This window comes from Numida meleagris, chromosome 9 (assembly GCF_002078875.1).
Source record: "Numida meleagris isolate 19003 breed g44 Domestic line chromosome 9, NumMel1.0, whole genome shotgun sequence".
Classification (NCBI taxonomy): domain Eukaryota; kingdom Metazoa; phylum Chordata; class Aves; order Galliformes; family Numididae; genus Numida; species Numida meleagris.
Window position 1 is genome coordinate 15,079,155 of NC_034417.1, and position 18,799 is coordinate 15,097,953.

An 18,799-nucleotide genomic window follows, 5' to 3' on the forward strand; every position below is an offset into this window, starting at 1 on the left:
AAACAATAAGATTTGCTTAACAAAAATATAACTCTGGTCTTTTCAGGTATCACTGATACTTGATTGTTTCGAGTATTGGCTTTCTGACAGGGTTTGGAATGAAGCCATTTTTATTAATTTAGTTATTTTTGCTGATATAAAAGGTCGTCTATCATGTTAATGATGTATCGGTCTGTGGTACCACCGAACAATAATTACAGAATGTTCCTAATAGTAAATCATTTGTCACAATCAGAGCTCACTACAACAACCTTTTGTTGAGCAATAGAATACATTAGGTGAATAGCAATACACCTTTATGCTTACCAATTAAAGAATCCCACACACAGAATTTACATGAACTTTAGAATGAAGTATCATGAATTATGACTGCTGCTTACAAAATCTTGCTAGGTATAGAACTTGCTGCTAATTTTTAACTTGTCAAATCATTTATATGTATCTTTTCAAGTATAATTGGAACTGCAGACAGATTTCCCAGTCTGTCAAATGAGAAGTGTTTGGAAAATTTCAGAGGATCAAGGACTTTGAAAATAGACACAAATAAATATTTAAAAGACCAGCTAATCTATTCAGAATGCAAATATGTCCTGTCACTCTATTACTCCATTTAGAGAGTGATAATTTTTTTTTCTTGTTTTATCCATTTGGTAAAAACTGTAAAAAGATTTTAGTTTAGGAAAGAGGTTTGCAATCTCTAAAGACAGGTAGCACCTGAAGGTTAGCTGTGGAGAGTAATTTGATCACATCCCACTGGAGTGTCCCTTTTAATTTCCAGCTGCTGAATATCATTAGCATACAGCAATAAACCAGAGCAGAAACTTTTATTTTATTTTATTTTATTATTTCTTATACTCATGGAGTTGCCACATGGAACTGGTTCATGAATTAGTTCACCTGAAAATGGATATCAAACCAGAAATAAACTTAAGAATTTCTGGATTTGAATACTCCTTCCACATGGCTTTTAGGGCCCAGATTTGGTAGGTTCAATAATTGTGTAATTTATCCCATCCTACCTTATAGAAGGGTAAGGCCATAGCTGTCACCAATGTTATTCCTACTAAAAAAATGTTTTAGAATAGAATTTAGACAATAAATTCTTGACCGCATGAGCCCAGTAGTGCCTAAACTGGATAGATTAAGCCAAACCTGAAAACTGATCTTTTTGGAGGTTCTGAGGGTTCACTCTCACACTATTTCTTGTGACCACCAGCTTAAGATAGTGTGGATTTTCCACAACACTAGGAGACATCCCAATCCCTCCACAACACTGCCCCAGTGTCAGGCACAAGCCATGTGAAAATGTGAATGAGGGCATTCATCCTCTCTGGACCTTGAACCCCATCCCAGTTACAAGATGCTTACACAGTTTGAACCAGGATCCGTTATCAACTGATAGTTTTCCACAGTGAACTGTTGTACCTTCCATCCCATAGGAGAAGTGACACAGTCAGTGGCGCACACACACACACACACACACACAAAAAGAAAAAAATAAATGAGCTGCCAAAACAGTGCTGTACTCCACCCATATGCCTCAATTATCTCTCCCAGGCCTCTGCAACACCACACACCACATCAGGAGCAGCAGAGGGACTACCAATGAGTAATTAAACCTCTTATTGCTTTGCATGGCTGAGTAGTTTTCATAACAGCACTGCACAAAACTTGAGATTCACAGATTTTTATATAAGCTCCTCAACATTTCTACTTGCCTCTCTCTCCTTTTTTAATTTCAACTGTTAGAATAAACTTTACTGTGAACTGCTGGGAATAAGAGGATTTGAGCAGGCAAATGCTAAGATGATTGTTCATTAAACCCAATGACTTTGAAACTGCCTCTGTGTCAATTAAAATAAAAACTGTCAAATGCTTTAAAAGAGCAGCTTTGTATAATAGGAACTCTGTTGAGTTTATTGGCAAAGAGAGCCGTTCCAGGAGGTTATGCAGAGGAAATAATATGTTGTACTTAGAAACGTCATCCTAGTCTCTCCTGATTCATCTTCAGAAAAGAAAACTGTATGTAACATATATATCAATAGACGTATGCATGCTTAGTGGACAGCTAGAGAAAGAGGGTTTGAGGCCTTTTACTTTTGTTTTTCCAGCTTTTTTTTTTTTTTTCCCAAGCTAACAATTAGAATTGTCAACTTAGAAACCACTGGGTTTTGTTTTGTTTTGGTTTTAACTGGATGCAGATTTAACACTTCGTATAACTTAAAAATGCCATTTTGTTACAGTAGCCAACCAATACGACAGGGGATCTTCACGCCTGTGTGTCAAGTGTCAAACGTAAAACAGCTGTAAAATGGGACAATAAAAAGCGTGTTACTGTAGGATTCTGACAGCCCCTGCACTTGGCAATTAGAGAGCCTTCGTAACAATTAACAAAATTGAAATCAGACTGAAGAAGCAAATGTGGGCAAGCAGGATGGTCATGATGGAAATGCCTTCCTTCTGGAAACACCCTTCTTCTCTGTCTTGTGACAACATGTGTGTGTGCTGTGGCCATCTCTGGACAATGAGAAAACGTATGCAAAGGAAAGAAACCAAGTTTCTCTGAAACAAATGATATCGGGTCCTCAAGAGGGCAGTGACGAGAAGGGAGGGGAAAAATCTTGCAAAAAAAAAAAAATTAGAAAATTCAAATGTCTCTCCCCCCATACCAGCACACACTACCCACTCCTCACCGTGTTCTGTCCAGAAGAAAAATCCCTCAGCCACAATGGTTGTTTTTATTAAATTCTCCTCAATAAAAAGCTCAGGCAGGATTTATTAGGTACTCAGGGCGGACGTTTAGTATTTCGCCAGTTATTAAGTGAAAATCAATAGAAAGCAAAGAAAATGGAAGTCACTGCACTGTTAGCACGCTGTTGTCGCCCAGATATTATGTCGGCTGTCTTGTAGATTCATGACAGACGAAAGCGGCCGGGAGAGAACTCTTTCTGCTTACATTGCAGGAGCCAAAGTGGGGTTATTCATTAGATCAGGCAGCTGGCCAGATGGATTTCCAGTTCAGTTTTACCATTTATCTTAAAAACGCCTGTATCGAGTGAGAAAGAACACTGATATTATGTGATATCGATGGCAGCTTTATGTATCTAAATCAGGATTTATTGTTATTTTGTTCTGAAGACCTTTTTTTCTCAAGAAATACCATTTCACTGGAAGAAAATAATAGCTAAAACCTTGTCAAAGATAACCTTTCATGTTGTTCGTGCACCGCTGGCTGTAAAACAAATAGAACCCAGGGTATAAATAGGTTTAACCACATCCTTACAAATCATTCCCTTTAGGATATTCTTTCTCTTTTTTTTTAATGGTACAAATGTGGGGTTTGGTCATTAGTTGTTTTTCCTGCCAGTAATTTAGTTATAAATAACATCAGCATTTGTTTTAATTGCATTAAAAAACACTTGAAGTTGTATGTTTCTGGAACACCAGAGCAGAAGGGTTTTTTTTTTTTTTTTAAGTGGGTGGGTTTGGGCAGGAACTTTTTCAGAGTTTTTTTGCCTTTTGCTTTTTTTAAAGCTTCTCTCTCTGTTACCAAACTTTTCACCCAGATCATCACAACAGAAGCAACAACAGCTGTTCTACCATAAAAAACTGTGTTTTTAAGAGAGAAGACCAGATCTCTGAAAGAGATTAGCTCCTGCTTAGGCATCTATAGGAAAAGTGCAGCATTTCAGAAGTTCTCAACATTCAGCAAGTCCCATTTTCTCCAGATCACGTAATTCTTTTGCAGTCAGGATGGATTTATTCCTGCCCTAATCAAGAACATTGTGCTGAGAGGCCCAAAGGCCTGCGAGGCCTTGGGCTGCGGCCCTCAAAGCACCATCTCTCTCACAGATGTGTGATCAAAAGGGCTGCAGCATGAAACATGTTTTACCTTCCCAAAACACCAGGGGCTTATTTTGAACCACATGCAAATAGACACAGGATTCAGCAATCTTTGCCTCTGAAACTGTTCGTAGGGCTTCTTTGGAGGAACAGTGCAGACACGCCATAGCTAGATGGTGGCAATCCCAGCATACATCCCCGCATATTTTTTGTTCACTAATAAACCTCTGCACTCAATAACCCAATACCAAAGGCATCAAAAATATAAGAAAATTCAAACACATGTTGTGAGTCTTTCAATTATGTAGAAATTAGTTGTGAGAGGTGAGGATAGGATGGATGTCCTTTAAGGTAAGGACAATGAAGATATGGTTTAGTGGACATCTATGATTGCCCACAGACTGAACTGAAAAAGGCCCAGTAGGACATACGAAGAATCTTGAGACCTCAGTCACCTCTGTGGCTCAGACTATTTTTGCGTACAAATGCTTTAATTTCCTTTCCCTCCTCTGAGCATCATGATCAAGCTGTAGATGTCCCTGTTCATTGCAGGGGAGTTGGACTAGATGGCCTTTAAGGCTTCCAACTCAAACAATTCTATGATTCTATAGTCTTGATTCTGTGTAAGCCATGAGTTCAATCCATCCAGGTCCACCTCTAACCATGCCAGCATCATCAAAGCTGTCCTGACCAGCCTGTGCCTCTGCCAGAGTCTCTTTAAAATGTGTTTGCTATGACTCAAACATCAGCCTCAAACCACAACTTTTAGTCAGTCATCCTTCAAAGGTTGTGAAGCCTGTGGAGCACCGGAAAAATTAAAAAAGCCACTTTGAATCAAACACACACAAGAGGACTAACAAAGTTGTAAATAACATCACAGCCCTGGCAGGAAGAAGCAGAATGCATTGCTTTACAGTTTTTTTTTTTCTCTTTTCCTTCTGAGAGTGTCAGCCTGTCACCATTTCAGTGACATACTGGACAGTTTCCCCCAGCTGAAGTATTTTTCTAGGATCTTTGAGTTTTTAGATTCCCTTTGAATCCACTGTACCACAGGAAGAGGAAACCATTGTATCTAGGATGGAGTTACAGATGCATGTTCTTCCCCTACCAATAGCTCAGCTATTGTTATCCTGCAAAATCCTTTGATTTAGCACCAAAACTTGGCCACCCCCACTGCAGTCACTCAGAGAAGTAGTAGCAAAAGCAAATGATTTTTCCCAGCCACAAACTCTGCAGGGTGGAGCAAGCTTTAAATTTCTGCGCATATTAATTTTTCAGTTTAGTAAGTTTCATTCTTGCTAGAAAATCTCATTGAGTTGCTTACAGACAAACCAAATGTGGTGAAAATCAAGGGCTAATGAAGGATCCTTAAACTCTCTGTACTGGTGAACATTCACAGTCAAATTATTTTTAAAATAATTTTTTACCTGCCAAATTACATGCAGTTCTTCGGATTCACCCAGAGCCATTTACAAGATTCAGGACTACCTGAAAACAAACAAAAGAAATAAGACCTTACTTGGCTAGACACATGCATATATTTTGCCAGATTCCATGTGATGGAAGCACAGAGCTATGCTTTTGACCAAAGAGATGTGCAATGGTCAAATAAATTCTGAGGTAATTTTTTCAATGTAGTTGTGGTTGCATTATCAGAACTTTTCAACATTTACAAATTATTTTTGTTTTGTTAGAAAAAAAAGTTCCATTGTTTTTTCTTCTTTTTTTGCTACCCACTTCCAGTGTCTTCTGGTAGTGGCTATTTGTAATGAAATATTCTATTCTCTCTTGCTTTTTTCTTTTTAAATTGACTTTTAAAATGCCACACTTCTGATGAAGGTAAGGAAAATAGGACACATTCCATTTACTTCAGGGTGGAAAAGCTGTCCTACTCTGGAAGGGTATTACAAATACATTTTCAAAAAAAAAAAAATTAGCAGTTAAAAATGCAAAACAGATTTTCTAGTGTTCTGTGGCTTCTTATCTCCTGATGTTAAGTCTGGTTCACCACCAGGAGATGAGCAACCCCCAGCCTATGCCTTATTTCTTCATTCTCATGCCATCTTCACTGCCTCTCTGTCTTCGTCTGTCCTTCTCACATGTGCACCTCTGCGTTTTGTGAAAACAGCCAGATTTACACTCAAAACTCCACCAGGAGACTCTTGTAGTCTGTACAATGTTGGACAGAGTTTTCCACTTCAGTCCCAGAGCAGATAAAAGAAATGGCATTTCTCCAAGTAGAACTCAAAACTTAGATGGAGTTTTCTTTCCTTTGCTCCACCTTCTCCAAGCCAGTTCACAGCAGTTTTCTCAGTGAAAACATTACAAAAAATACTAACACCTGATTTGATTAAATCAAGAGTTGCTTTCCCCCCCTATTTTTTTTTTTTTTTTTTTGAGAATTGTTAATAAAATCACACTTCTAAAAAAGCAGGCCGGAATGTAAATGCTGCACTAATTTAATTACACTTTGGCGCTGGGAGACACTAATGTAAATATTCTGGTGAGTAGGCCTAAGACACTTGAAGTAATTACTTAAAGGCTTCCTTTCAAAGAATCTCCCCCTTTTTATTAAATGCCTTTTAACATTAGCACTTTCTTCCTGACAAATTAAATGAAATTTCATTACTCTCCCTGACTTAATGGCATGACGCTGCCTGCTGAAAGTGCAAGTTAACCCTCTCTGGACAGAAGCCACAGAGTTGGTGTATTCTGGTTGTTTCTAGGTGTCACCATACAGCCTGAGCATCCTCCCAGCAGCCCATCATCATCCTCATTCTTGTCTACAAGTTTTGCTTTACACTCCATATTCCAGAGTGTCTCAGCTATCAGCTCACAGCTGTTTGCAGACCAGATCAACTGCTCAGAATGGGATGGTACCCAGCTCTTGAGTTTCTCCAAGTTCAGGGAAGCTCAGCTTGTCGCTGGGCGCTTAGGCTATAGGATCCTTAAGAGACATATCCATGAAATTCAAATATTTTCTGAAGCCTTTTTATAGAATTAATAGAGATCTAATATCAAATTTATATTTGTTTTGATTATTCGACCTGGTAGCCCATGATTGCAACATTTCATGACACTACAAAACTTTCTAAAATATCACAGTTCAGGCACCTTTAGCATCAGTAGCTTTTCATGTACTCACAAAGGGAACTGAGAGAGAAGTTATGTTACTAATCAATACTCATGTGAACAGATTTAATTTTTGATCAAAGTCCACTTGGCCAGTCCATTTCGTAACTTTTTTTTTCCCTTTTTCATTGATTTCTCTTTAAATTAAATAAAAGTTGGGCCAGGTATCTCCTCTTTTATTTACATACCCACATAGCACACAGAAGTCCCATCAGACCAGCTTCTGGGCAAGGGAAGTAGCAAAAAACTGCACCATGCTGGTTACAGATTGTCCCCCCCAGCAACAGAAATTCAGCAAATTTTTTAAAACATCCATGAGAGCCAATGTTCATAAGCTGGCAAAGAAAGCAAAGAAGCAGCAAAACAACAGCCCTCTGTGCATGACAGTTCCCTAAAGGGAATTGCATCTTTCAGATGTTTCCCAGCATCACTTCCAGTAGCCTGGTAGGTCGGGGCTCTCTTGGACCTCTAACAGGTTCACCATTGGAGGCTGCAACAGTTTCACCTCTCAGACAACTTCCAACATTGCCAGGCTGCCACTGCGGTAGCTGCTATTTTTCTTCTTCTTCTTCCCTTTCCCTATAATTTTGAGATTACCAAAGGACTGTTGTAAAGTCAGCCAGCCACCAGACGTGCTTCACACTGGCATTTCCTACACTGTGTTTTCCTTCTAATTCTTCATCTCCTGAATTGTTGTCACACCAGGGTATTGCTTTGTGAGAAGAGGCACAAACAGAAATATGGCCCTTTGCTGTGGGGTTCAGTTGTTGCCTCCAAATGGAGCTGATGGAGGGTAGGTGGCTTCAGCTGAGCATCACCATCAGCTGACATCCCCAGGCAGGGTTAAAGCAAGCCAGCAAGTTTGCACTGTTTCATCCCAGCTGAGAATCTGGCCTTACATATAAATAAGGAAAAAAGTTCGACTGCCATACCCAAATCAATCCTGTCCTGTTCGTTGAAGCTGCCAGCAGCAGAGGAAATTTATGCTAGTTTTAATAATGGCTTTAAAAAGTTCTTTGATGAAAAATTACCTCTGGGTCTGCCTCTTCTGAGCATGCTTCACCCATAGTACATGAGTTACTGGTGCCAAGTTCCATCTTATCACAGATGTCCTTTTTCAGAACGCAGAGTTTTCGGGACTGAAAAAAAGGGCCTTGCAAACTCAAGTTCACATGGAAAATTTTTTTTGGCAGGGTCCATAGGTCAACCTATAAAGAAAGAAAATATCTCTGTTTTCTTCTGCAGAGTTATCAGATTTTGAAAAGAGAGCTTTCTCCTCTTGTGAGGTCCAGGTAAAAGTTCACCCATTCCCTGGCTGCTTGCTTCTGACAAACAAAAATTAAGGACCTGAAAATAACTATTTTATCTGAAAAAATGCTAAACATCCCAAAACAAACATTCAGCTGTGCCGCTGCCAAATTCCACAAGTAAGAGAGCTGCAGGCTGAGGCAGCTCATGCCTCGCTGGGGAATAATGGGTAAAGTTTGGCCAGCTGCCCCTTCCAGGCCTTCGGGGACACACAATCCAATTGCAGTGTCTTAGCGGATGTGAATTTCAAGGTTACACCTGGGTGTTCAAGGGCAGGGCCAAGTGTAATCGGCACTTAGATCATAGATTAATCTTATTTGCCATCTATTAGGTTTGATTCTTGCTTCCCGCTCTCCCTCCCTAAAGCCAGGATTATTGTGATAGTTTAAGATAATGGATTCTAACGGAAGAAAGGTCACGCAGGCATTGAGATTTGGAACCTTAAGATAATATGATTAATCTAAAAGCTTCTTTCTAAAAGGGGAGGGGATACTCTCATACGTTTAATTGAGGGGAGAGAGTGAGAGAGAGGGAGAGAGGGATGGAATTAACAACATGGAAGGAGGAGTGAAGGATCCTACTTTTTGTCAACTGCAATTAATTAACACAGTAAGGAAATATTTTTCATTCATTTTCAAGCTGATAAACCAGATCTATTTTTTTTATCCCTAAAAGTGATTATTATTCATTCTTTATTTATTTTTATGGAAAAATCATAAATTGCTAATAAACATGCATATTGATTTTCACAGCAGCATACATAACAAATGTAAACCATCTGGTGCACACACGGATATATACGTACAAATTCATACATCAAGGAATGGAAATTGCTATATCAATGAGATATTCTAGTATCAAGTGCTTGGCCTTTATAGGTACTGTAAGAAAACTCTAAAGCAGAGAAATAGGTTGTAAGAAGTTTATAGTACTAGCCAAAACGTTCTGGGGACTATAGAAAGAGACTCACTGTCCCAAAGAACCTGCAATGCTATATTGCTGTGCAGTATTACGTAATAAAACCTTTCCTTAGTTATTTATACTGCCTGAGATTATCAGATAAAGGAATTTGTGAACAAAGAAACAGTCTCTTTGTTATTTATGCTGTTTATTTGGTTGAGCATTTGGATAACCAAACATGAAATAATCAAATCATATCCTTATGGTTTGCACATGTCGTTCCAATACCACAGGAATTATAAAAAACATTTTTGAGAAATGTCTGTCATATTTCTATTTCATTTTTAAATCATAAAAATATCTCTCTTAAGATTTATAAACAACCACCAAACACCAATAAATATTTTACAGGCCCAAATCAAAACTGTTATTAACGGTCCTTTAAATCTGATGAGCCTGGCCACCCACTGACTAAAAATAACAAAATGCAAATAATTTTAACTGACTCCTGGCTTTGATGTCTTTTGAGTACCCAAGTTCAAATATCCCATCCTTTCTTTGCTGATCATGGGGATAAGAATTTTTTTGTCAGTCAAAAAAAAAAGGGTTATAATGTCTTGTATATATGACAGTGATTCCACTATATTGGACTTTATCCAACCAAGCAAAAATCATAGTTTTATGGAAATAAATCAGTAGACTTGGGGATGTCGCAGTATTTTGTTCTTGCAGGGAACCAGAGGGGGCTTTGTATGGCTGGTTTCTGCTGGATGGATTCAGAAATTTTCAATCCTATCTTCCCTGAAGCTCTGTGCATCAGTCCCAGAACTCAAGCAGCCTAAATTGCACCCACTTGCTGATAGACCGGGTTCATTTCCCTACAACTCACTTCTCATGGGGTGCCCTTCTGGAGCAGAATCACACTCCTATCCCTGTGAGGATGTAGGCAGTTAGCATGCATCGCATGGAGCCTCTCATTTTAATCCTCTCTTTTCGTGACCAATTTTGTCCCTTTTTACAATATATCCTCTCAGATCCTACATGAAAAGAAGGGCAGAAGAATTTCCTTTCTCCCTGACCTTGCAGTCTAACTAAGAACTACTGGCGAGATTATTCCTAGAAACTCAAGAACCAAACCAAGTGTTACTGCTGCCGTGGCTGAAGGGTAATGTAATTAGAACTTGAGCTACGACTGCTTAATACAACCTGTAATAATAATATATGTCTATCATCATTCAGAGCTATTCTAAGACTCAGAGCAGTATTAAAAGCCATAGGAAATAATTAGTAGTGAAGAGGAATCATGAGTTGCTGGGTGCAGCATTCACACAAGAACCAGCTGCAGATGGCTTTAAAAATGACTGTCTCCAGCATATGCCATCACTGCAAGATCATCTATGGATAAGTTAATATAAGGAAAGATAAAATCTCAGGAATGGATTAAGCTATATATTAAGCTATATAATTCTGCGGATCACTGAGGTTAGGACATTAAGCTGAAGAAGGAGTGAGGGAGGATGGAGCACTTAAGAGCTAAAAGTAGGTATGCACAAGTCAATTGGTTGCTGCAGTTTTTATACTCATTTTGTGAAAATGTGAGTATTTACCAGCTTATATTGCCCTGTAAAATGCTTTAGGATATCATGCAGAGCAGAAAATAGAGACAGATTCTCCAGAGAATTATAGCAGCAAGAGTGGCTGAAGCTGTTGCTGTTGGGTGAATGCGGATCTGCAGTTGCAGAGGGTTTCTACATCTTTTGGGAAGGTACTGAACAGGAATAGGTGGATTGGTCACAGCCAGTGACAGACAGACACACAGACCTGCTGGAAACTCAGAGTCCTTATGACATACTTTGCATGGAGCCGTATTAACTGTGCATAAAAAATTGAGAGCCTCTATGTTGTTCATTACAGTTCTAATTTCCCTCCACAGGAGTATCATATTTTTGATGGTACTTTAGCTATGTTGTCATTACATCCCTCAGAGAATGTATTCAGAGGATAAATGCTGATTATAGAAAAATAAATACATGGGCTAATACATGCTTAAATAAATAAATGATTGCTATACAAAAATGTAAAAAGGGACACAAGGTATAACTAAACTGCATGAAATTCATCGCTTTGGACTGAAGGGCACAATCCTATGAAACCTTGGCCAGGAAAGCCAGACATGATATTCAGCTAGTGCTTCTACCAGTCCACAGGCAATTCCACTCACCTCTGCATATAGGTAAAGGCTCAGTCCCATCCTGTTTTGGCAGTACCTAAAATTCTGTGGCTTTGAGGTAGAGGATTTCACTCATCTCTCTCAGAATCAGGCCTTGTGTTTCTAGAGGAAGGTGTTCCAGCAACTGACTCCAAGTTTCACATTCAAACAGCCCCAAAGTTTTAAAAGACAAATACTAAAAGGTATTTTATTTTGCTTTCCCCCAAATGCAGTTTTTGCGGGAGCTGTGACCCAGACATCTTCCCTGGGAGGTCATTTGGTTGGAGAACCATGAAGGGATCTTTGCTGTGACACTCAGCAAAAGTCCTGCCTCAGTAAAGCAGTATCAGCAAAACCTCAGGCAGCAGTTTTCCTGCTGGTAGACAAGGGACAAATACTTCCCATGGGAAGGGTCCTCTAATACTACCCAGAAATGAATTAACACCTGATGGGTGTTAATACTGGGTACTTTGTCATTCTCACCCTCATAGTACAACCATAACTTTTTCCCCCTAAAGGCCTAACACTCATGCAGCTCCTGAATAGATATCAAAACTAGAAAAAATTTCAAGATGGAAATTATTGAAATAAGTTATAGGATTTATTATTCACTCCAAAAAAAAAAAAAAAAAAAAAAAAAAAGTGAAATGCAAAAGAAACAATGTTTCCTGCTTGGGATAGGCTTTTCCCTCTCTTCTTTAAATCCATAGGGTGATCTGCAGTCTGGGACACTGTGGGTTGCACAGATATCTACAGGCTCTCTATGGAAGATCTCTTTGCTACCCACCACAGACTAGAGGTGTACGTGGAAGTGTTGGTCCCCATTCCTTCTCATTCCTACAGAACCGAGTCTTTAAAAACTGCCTGGATACTTTCAATCAACACAGTGGATTACATTTTAGCAGAATATTTCCTCACTCCTCCCTCATTCAGCCGCTGGGCTTGTGTATGTTTTTCACCTTCTTTGGAAGTAGTTGTCAGTTCTTTTGAGCTTCTCCAGAGAAAAAGCCTCTGCCTAATATATGATGTGCTTATTCATCCCAGACATAGGGCATATCATTCTCGAATGACTGACAAGCGTTCTAAAATGAAGAGAGCTCCAAGTGTGCTCTAATAGTGATGGGAAGCATTTCTAGTCAAACATAAAGCAAATTAATGTGAGCCCCCACTGCACCTTTAATCTGGAAATGTCATAAAGTAATAAGCAGAGTGACCCTGGCAATGTCTAAGGTTGGATTTCAATAGATTTACATCTTAAAGGGCAACTACATATTTTTAAGTAGTCGGTGCCCAAATTCAGAGCCTCATTTCCACCGGTGCAAATCTGGAGGGACTCCACTGACTTCAGGTACAACAGAAATCAGAGGATGATCTTATTTTATCAGCTTTCATGACAATAATGCTCATCCCTAAATCAGCCACCAGCTTCCCCACCAAAAAAAACATTATAATCCTTGCAATCTCTTTCATTATCTTAAGAAGGGGAAGACTCTGGCCCCGCATGTCTCATTTCAAACTAGTTTCATTAGAAGTATATTTAATTAACGCACCCTTTTGATTAGCATTCAGAATGAAAAGCTGTTTTGCACAGCTTCCAAATCAGAAGATTCAATAATACACATGAAAAGAAATAGGCCATAGGTCATATTCCAGCATAGAAGTAGCAGTTTTCATCCAGAAATAGAGTATGAATCCAGAGCTTCCTATTACTGTAGTAATGCTATATTTTCCAGGTAAGTAAATAATGAAAATATACAGAAAATGCTCAAAGCAGCGACATTTGAGAAAATTCTTAAATTTGTTTTACCCACGCACAAACACAAATATGTTGAGAGGACTGGTCATCCATCTCTTTTCTCCATCAAACTTATTTAGAACCTTCTTTCTACCTCCTTAAGACCTAATTAAGATAGAGGAGAGCAAGAAACCCTGACTAGATTCAATATTCTTTGAGCTAATTAGGATGCCTAAAGGGGTGAACATTGATGATGAAGACCAAGTGGCAGAAAGTTTCTTCTCTGAGCTCTGCAGCACCTAGCAACTTTTTCTGATGGAGAAATATGCACCCGGTGGAAAGAAGACTATGTGCATTGGACAGCTAGAAGCAATCTTCACAGTGTTATCTATATTTACATTTGCCTTCATGATCTGTGCTTAGGGCCTTAGGGTCAGCCTAATCCAGATGGCACAGTAAAGCTGAGGTCCTCTGTTAATGTCTGCTCCCATCCTGGTGATCCTGCTGCATGTTACATGGAGCCATCCCTGACTGTAGGAAAAAATCTCTTTTGGCCATACTTCAACATGTTTTCTTTTTCCTAATGGAAAGCCAGCATGAATTGATGTGATTGTACCTGTGGCTCAGGTGACCAAAGCCTAGGAGCAAAACAAAGAGCCAAGCAAAATGACTGCTGCCTCACAGTTCCATCTCCTGCAAAAGCAGAGATCTGCTGTAAGAGGCATCCCATGTTCAGAGAACGTAAACTAAGGAAGCATTAAAAAGCTAATACAATTCAACAATTTACACCAAGATTTCATGTTGAAGACATCTATTTACATCTGTGCTAGGGAAAAAAATGCATTTTTTGCATTAATCCCCTACTCTACTTGCCATTTTCCCTAAAACACAGAAAATTATCAAGATTGAAAAAGAGAAGAAAGGCATCAAGTAGCAGACGTATCATTGTGTTTGTGTGCTTTCACTCAATACAGGATTACATTTCATTTTAAATCATTCCAGGTTTTGGAAAAAGAGGAAAATAAAAGGAAGAAAAAGGAAAAGACATTGGGATAATAGGCTTTTCCCTAGGGGTTCCAAATAAAGACAATTTTACAATATTCAAATAGGAATGTCAACCAGGTAGAGTTTTGCTTCTTGAAATTCCAGTCACTAGTGCCACTCCAGCAAGGAGGCTGAAAGATAAAGGTGTGCAAAAGCATCAGCAGGGGATGGTTAAGCAGGGGAAGGGAAGATGGATCCTTTGGATCATCGGGCACAGACTGGCAGTGTAGCCCTAAGGCTGCTGCAAAGCACCCAGTGTTCGGAAGCATCAGGCACAGCTCCCTGTTTAAACCAGCAGGATTTGCAAGAACCACACACCTCTGGAGGGATGGGGAAGTCAGGCTCGGAAATGTTACGGTTTCCCCCAATGTAAAATGGGGTTAATCATACATCCTTAACTCACAGGGGTGTTGTGAAGATTGATCAGTTAATGTTTGTACAGAGCTTTGGAAATGTAAAGTGCTATATAAATGCTAAGGATTATTATGTTCCACTCTTTCTCTGCAGCTGAACCCTTTGGGGAAAAGCAAGAAAAATCTATTAAAAAGTGCGACTTGCATTTTATATCTCTGCTTCTTTTTCTCTACCTTGATGCTTTTAGTAACTTGGGTGAAGGCGGGGGATGGTGGAAATCTTCAAAATGGGTTTGAGGGCTCATATTCTGATTCCTCTGCCAGTCTTCCTCACCATTCATACATATTTAAGGTGAGATCTGATATCCTTTTAAATACATACATATACTTGCAGTTAGTGTCTGGGTTCAAACTAGATTTTCTAATGCACAATTTGTCCCTAATCCATTCTCTAACCTCTTTCATGGCAACAAGGCCGTAGAGCTCATCAACCAGAGCTGCTTGGGCTTTATCTTCCCCCAGGAATTGGCCACTGGATGATTAGCCTGGCATGTAGGCTAGTCCATCCCTAACATGAGGTTAAGGAACATGTTTCACCCTGTGAGAAGAGGTGTCTCACTCCCACTGACTCCCATCTCTGGGCCCGAAGTGTAAGTTCCATGGGTAGAAGATACCACTGGAAGATATCCTTAAATTTTAGGTTGTGGAAAGAACCAAAGTGCATGAAGGGAATTTGGCCTGTCAAGACCAAGAGTATCTCCTGAATTACTGGGCCAAATACTTTCTGTCAGCTCATGCAAGATAATACAACTATACCCGAAGAAACCTCCTCTAGAGCTAAAGCTCCTGTCTGCCACATAAAACCTTTAAACCACACAAACATAGGGTGGCAATAAGTGTGCGTGAATTGTGCTCTGGGCACATCCCATAAGAGGGATGACTCCTTCCTAGAGGTCACCCACACGAAAGATTCAGCATCTCACTCATCCTCATACACAGTGAACCACCTCATCCTCTCCCAGCCATCCTGCCACTTTCAATTGGGCTTTTAATACACTGAAACCAGTGGAAAGATGCCTGTTGGTCATCAGTGACGGTAACCTCTTCAGAGGCAAAGCTGATTAAGTTGCTTGTGATCGCACAAGGATTCAATGCTAAACATGAGCAGCTGGCACTCACACGCACACACCAGCCCAGGGCAATTCACAGCAAGTAAGCTGCATCTCCCGAAAAGAAAAGAAAGAGGAAAGCAAGACCCAGGATAAGCATTTCCAAATTAGAAAAGTATCAGGGTGGGGAATTAAACTTTCATTTGCAACAGTAATTAAAACAGAGGATTTACAAAAATAAAGAAATTTAAAGAAAGACCAAACTGCAATACAAATAGTCTCAATAACACACTTTGTCTCATACTGATGTCACTGCAACAAGGTTTTAATAGAGCAAAGGACCTTTCTTTTAAGCTGTACCCCCTCTCAACTAAAATCCTCTGCAAGTAAAAGCTTTATTATCTCCAATTTCTTGGCAGCCACTGGAGGAAAGGTCACTTAATAAAGTGCATTTATTCCTCATTGCAGAAAAACAATATGTCATCCCTGTGTTCATTATTTACCAAATTGTCGTCATTTTTTTCTTCACCTGCTAGGCTTTTGGCTATAAAAATAAATAATATTATAAAACCAAGCCAGAGATTTTCAGGCAGCATCAGAATTTGTCAAACCAACTCAGTTCATAGATAGTAAAAGAGAATGAAAATCAGAGTGATGGTGCTAAATGATTCATCTTCAGGAAAAGATATACAGTTAGAAATGCAGACAGGGAAAGGACTGACTTTAAATACACTGAGAGCCATAAACCGTGAGCGTAAGCACTGATAATAGCTCAAAATGCATGATAGATAAAGGCTAAAAAAAGTTTTTAAAAAGGAAAAGTACAAAAAGAAAAAAAGTATTTTAAAAAGGACGACATTGCATCATTCTAGTATTTTCTAACCCTGTGATAATGAGGCACTTGTCCAAAACAAAATTTAGATTGGAATCTTCTTGTTAAGGACCAGAGTCTATTTTTTCAATTAACCTAACAATTCATTGAAAACAATAAAGTTTTAAATCTCCAAGTTCATTACAGATTGCAGGATCTTTGAAGACAGCATGTAAGAGAACAAACACTCAACAAGTTTCAGGACGTAAGTTCCCAGGCACGAAAAAAAACACCAAAACCCTTGTGTATTACAGATTCATACATTCAACTTTGTAGTCCTTATCACAGTGTTTTCCAACCCCAGCCTCTCTGTTTCACCCATGTATACCCCCAGTCTCGAGAAGAATGAAGCTAGGATGAGGTTTCAAATATTACATATTGCAGCACTAGTTTTCTCTGCTAGCATTTGAATTTTTATCCCCAACATTTTTCAAGCAACTCTAGACAGAACTAATAGAATATGCGCCTACCACATCTGTGACTTTTTAATTTGTGTATGTTGCATCCTACTTCTCTCCATCTGCTTGTTGTCTTTAAGCTATGATGGTGCAGCAAGTCTTACACGAGCGGATGATGAGGGATGGAGTCTGCCTACATTCGAGTCTGCCTACATTCCCTTTCCAAATCAGTCCCCTGAAAAAGCATATGGCCCTCTGTCCTCCCCAGTGCCAAGGTGTAGGCACTAAGATCTAAGGCTGGGGTGAGATTTTGTGACAACAAGGCATAATTTAAAATACACCAACATCCCTGCGTTACAGATGTAAGTGCAATAAAAGGGCCTTACCTGGAGGCACCATGAATTTCTATTTTGGTTTTAAACAGTTGGACTGGAAAAACCTTGCTTCTGCATATAACATAGCTACCTCCAGGCTATGTGGTGTAGGTGGAAGTTTGGGGTGCATCTACAGTGTAAAACCAAGCCTCTAGGGGGTTAATATGCCATCTTGAATAACTCCTTTGGCTGAAGTTTATTAAATCCAGCCAGCAGACTGTCTGATTGCTAATAGGATTTCCAATGTAATATCTCCTTGTAAACAAAATACTGCACTTATCTGCTGTACATCTACATTGCACGCGTGTGTGTGTGTGTGCGTGCGCGCGTGCGTGTGTAGCCCCTTGGATCTCTTCTCTGCATTTATTAAACATCAGGAAATAATCCTCTCATGGTGCAGCCAAAAATAAAATGTGAAAACTCTTTAAAGCAGCCTGTAGGACACAAAGCAAATCCCCATAAAGAGCAGGTCCTTGGAGTAAAATGTAAGTTCTTCAGAAAGCACATAAAGACTTTTCGCCTTTTATCCATACTGGGAGCAGTGTTATCTTTCTTTCCCCTCCATCCACCCCTTCCTCTTCTCCCCGCATCCCACAAATACACACAGATTTGTTCTGCCATTTGATCTCATGCCTTGTGCCCCATGCCCCATCACATCACAGTGGCCAGTGCCCCTCTGAAGTGTGCTCATTCTGTCACCCTCACGCAGTCAGCATTATCAAGCATTTTTATTCTCAAAAGGGCTCATCACAACGACCATCACTTCTGACCACCACAGCGCTTGCAGGGCATCCTGTGTTAAGTTGTAGTGTGCAGGATTTCTTTAAGCTGCCATGGAAACTAGCACTAATGCTTTATTGTAACAGAGATAGAAGACAACTCGATTGCTTACTTTTTCCAATTTTCTTTCATTTCACTATGCATTTTCATGAGCCTGTTTTCTGTATTTAGATTCTCTCTGCTTCCAGTAGAACAAATTACCTGCATAAGTTGATCTGATCAAGATATGTTATATTATCAGATAATAATCTCTAATATGTCACTGCCATCTTAAGTCTATGTATTTGAAATAGAAACCAGTAATGTGAAAAGCCCCTGTTCCAATCTAGCTGAGAGTCTTACAACATGCAAATCCACAATTACAAAACTAGAAAAAAAACTCATGCGATATTATCGACATTAGCTAGTGATACAACCACACATGTCACTTTCTTGTTCATAGGTAACATCATACAATTTTTCTCTGTCTCTTCCCAAATGCTCTCACAGTAAGGGTGAATCTACAACGTAAACAAGCAGCAGCAGAAGCCATAGTCATGGTGGTACTCTGGAAGGAGATAGTCAAGGGGGTTGTTGGAGCTTTTAATCAAGACATTTTTCTCTCTACGTCTCAGGGCTCTGTGTTGACAGCAGTTGTAGTAGAGAGAACTTTATTCCCATAACTTCCAATTAAAGCATTTGAGCCTCAAGCATGAAAACTCTCTGAGTTTTGCCCAACACTCAAAGCCAGCCAGGATGGAACA

The 18,799-nt window shown here is 39.5% G+C and overlaps 1 long non-coding RNA gene across 2 annotated transcripts in view; it reads right to left on the reverse strand.

Moving 5' to 3' along the window:
- Positions 2,725 to 18,799, reverse strand: part of LOC110403850 — a 39,149-nt gene continuing 23,074 nt past the window's right edge. For both annotated transcript variants that reach the window (XR_002441849.1, XR_002441850.1), the window contains exons 2-4: positions 8,007 to 8,183; positions 5,271 to 5,331; positions 2,725 to 3,046 (exon numbers count right to left, since the gene is read on the reverse strand). This is a non-coding gene — a long non-coding RNA (uncharacterized LOC110403850). The remainder of the gene's footprint in view (positions 3,047 to 5,270; positions 5,332 to 8,006; positions 8,184 to 18,799) is intronic.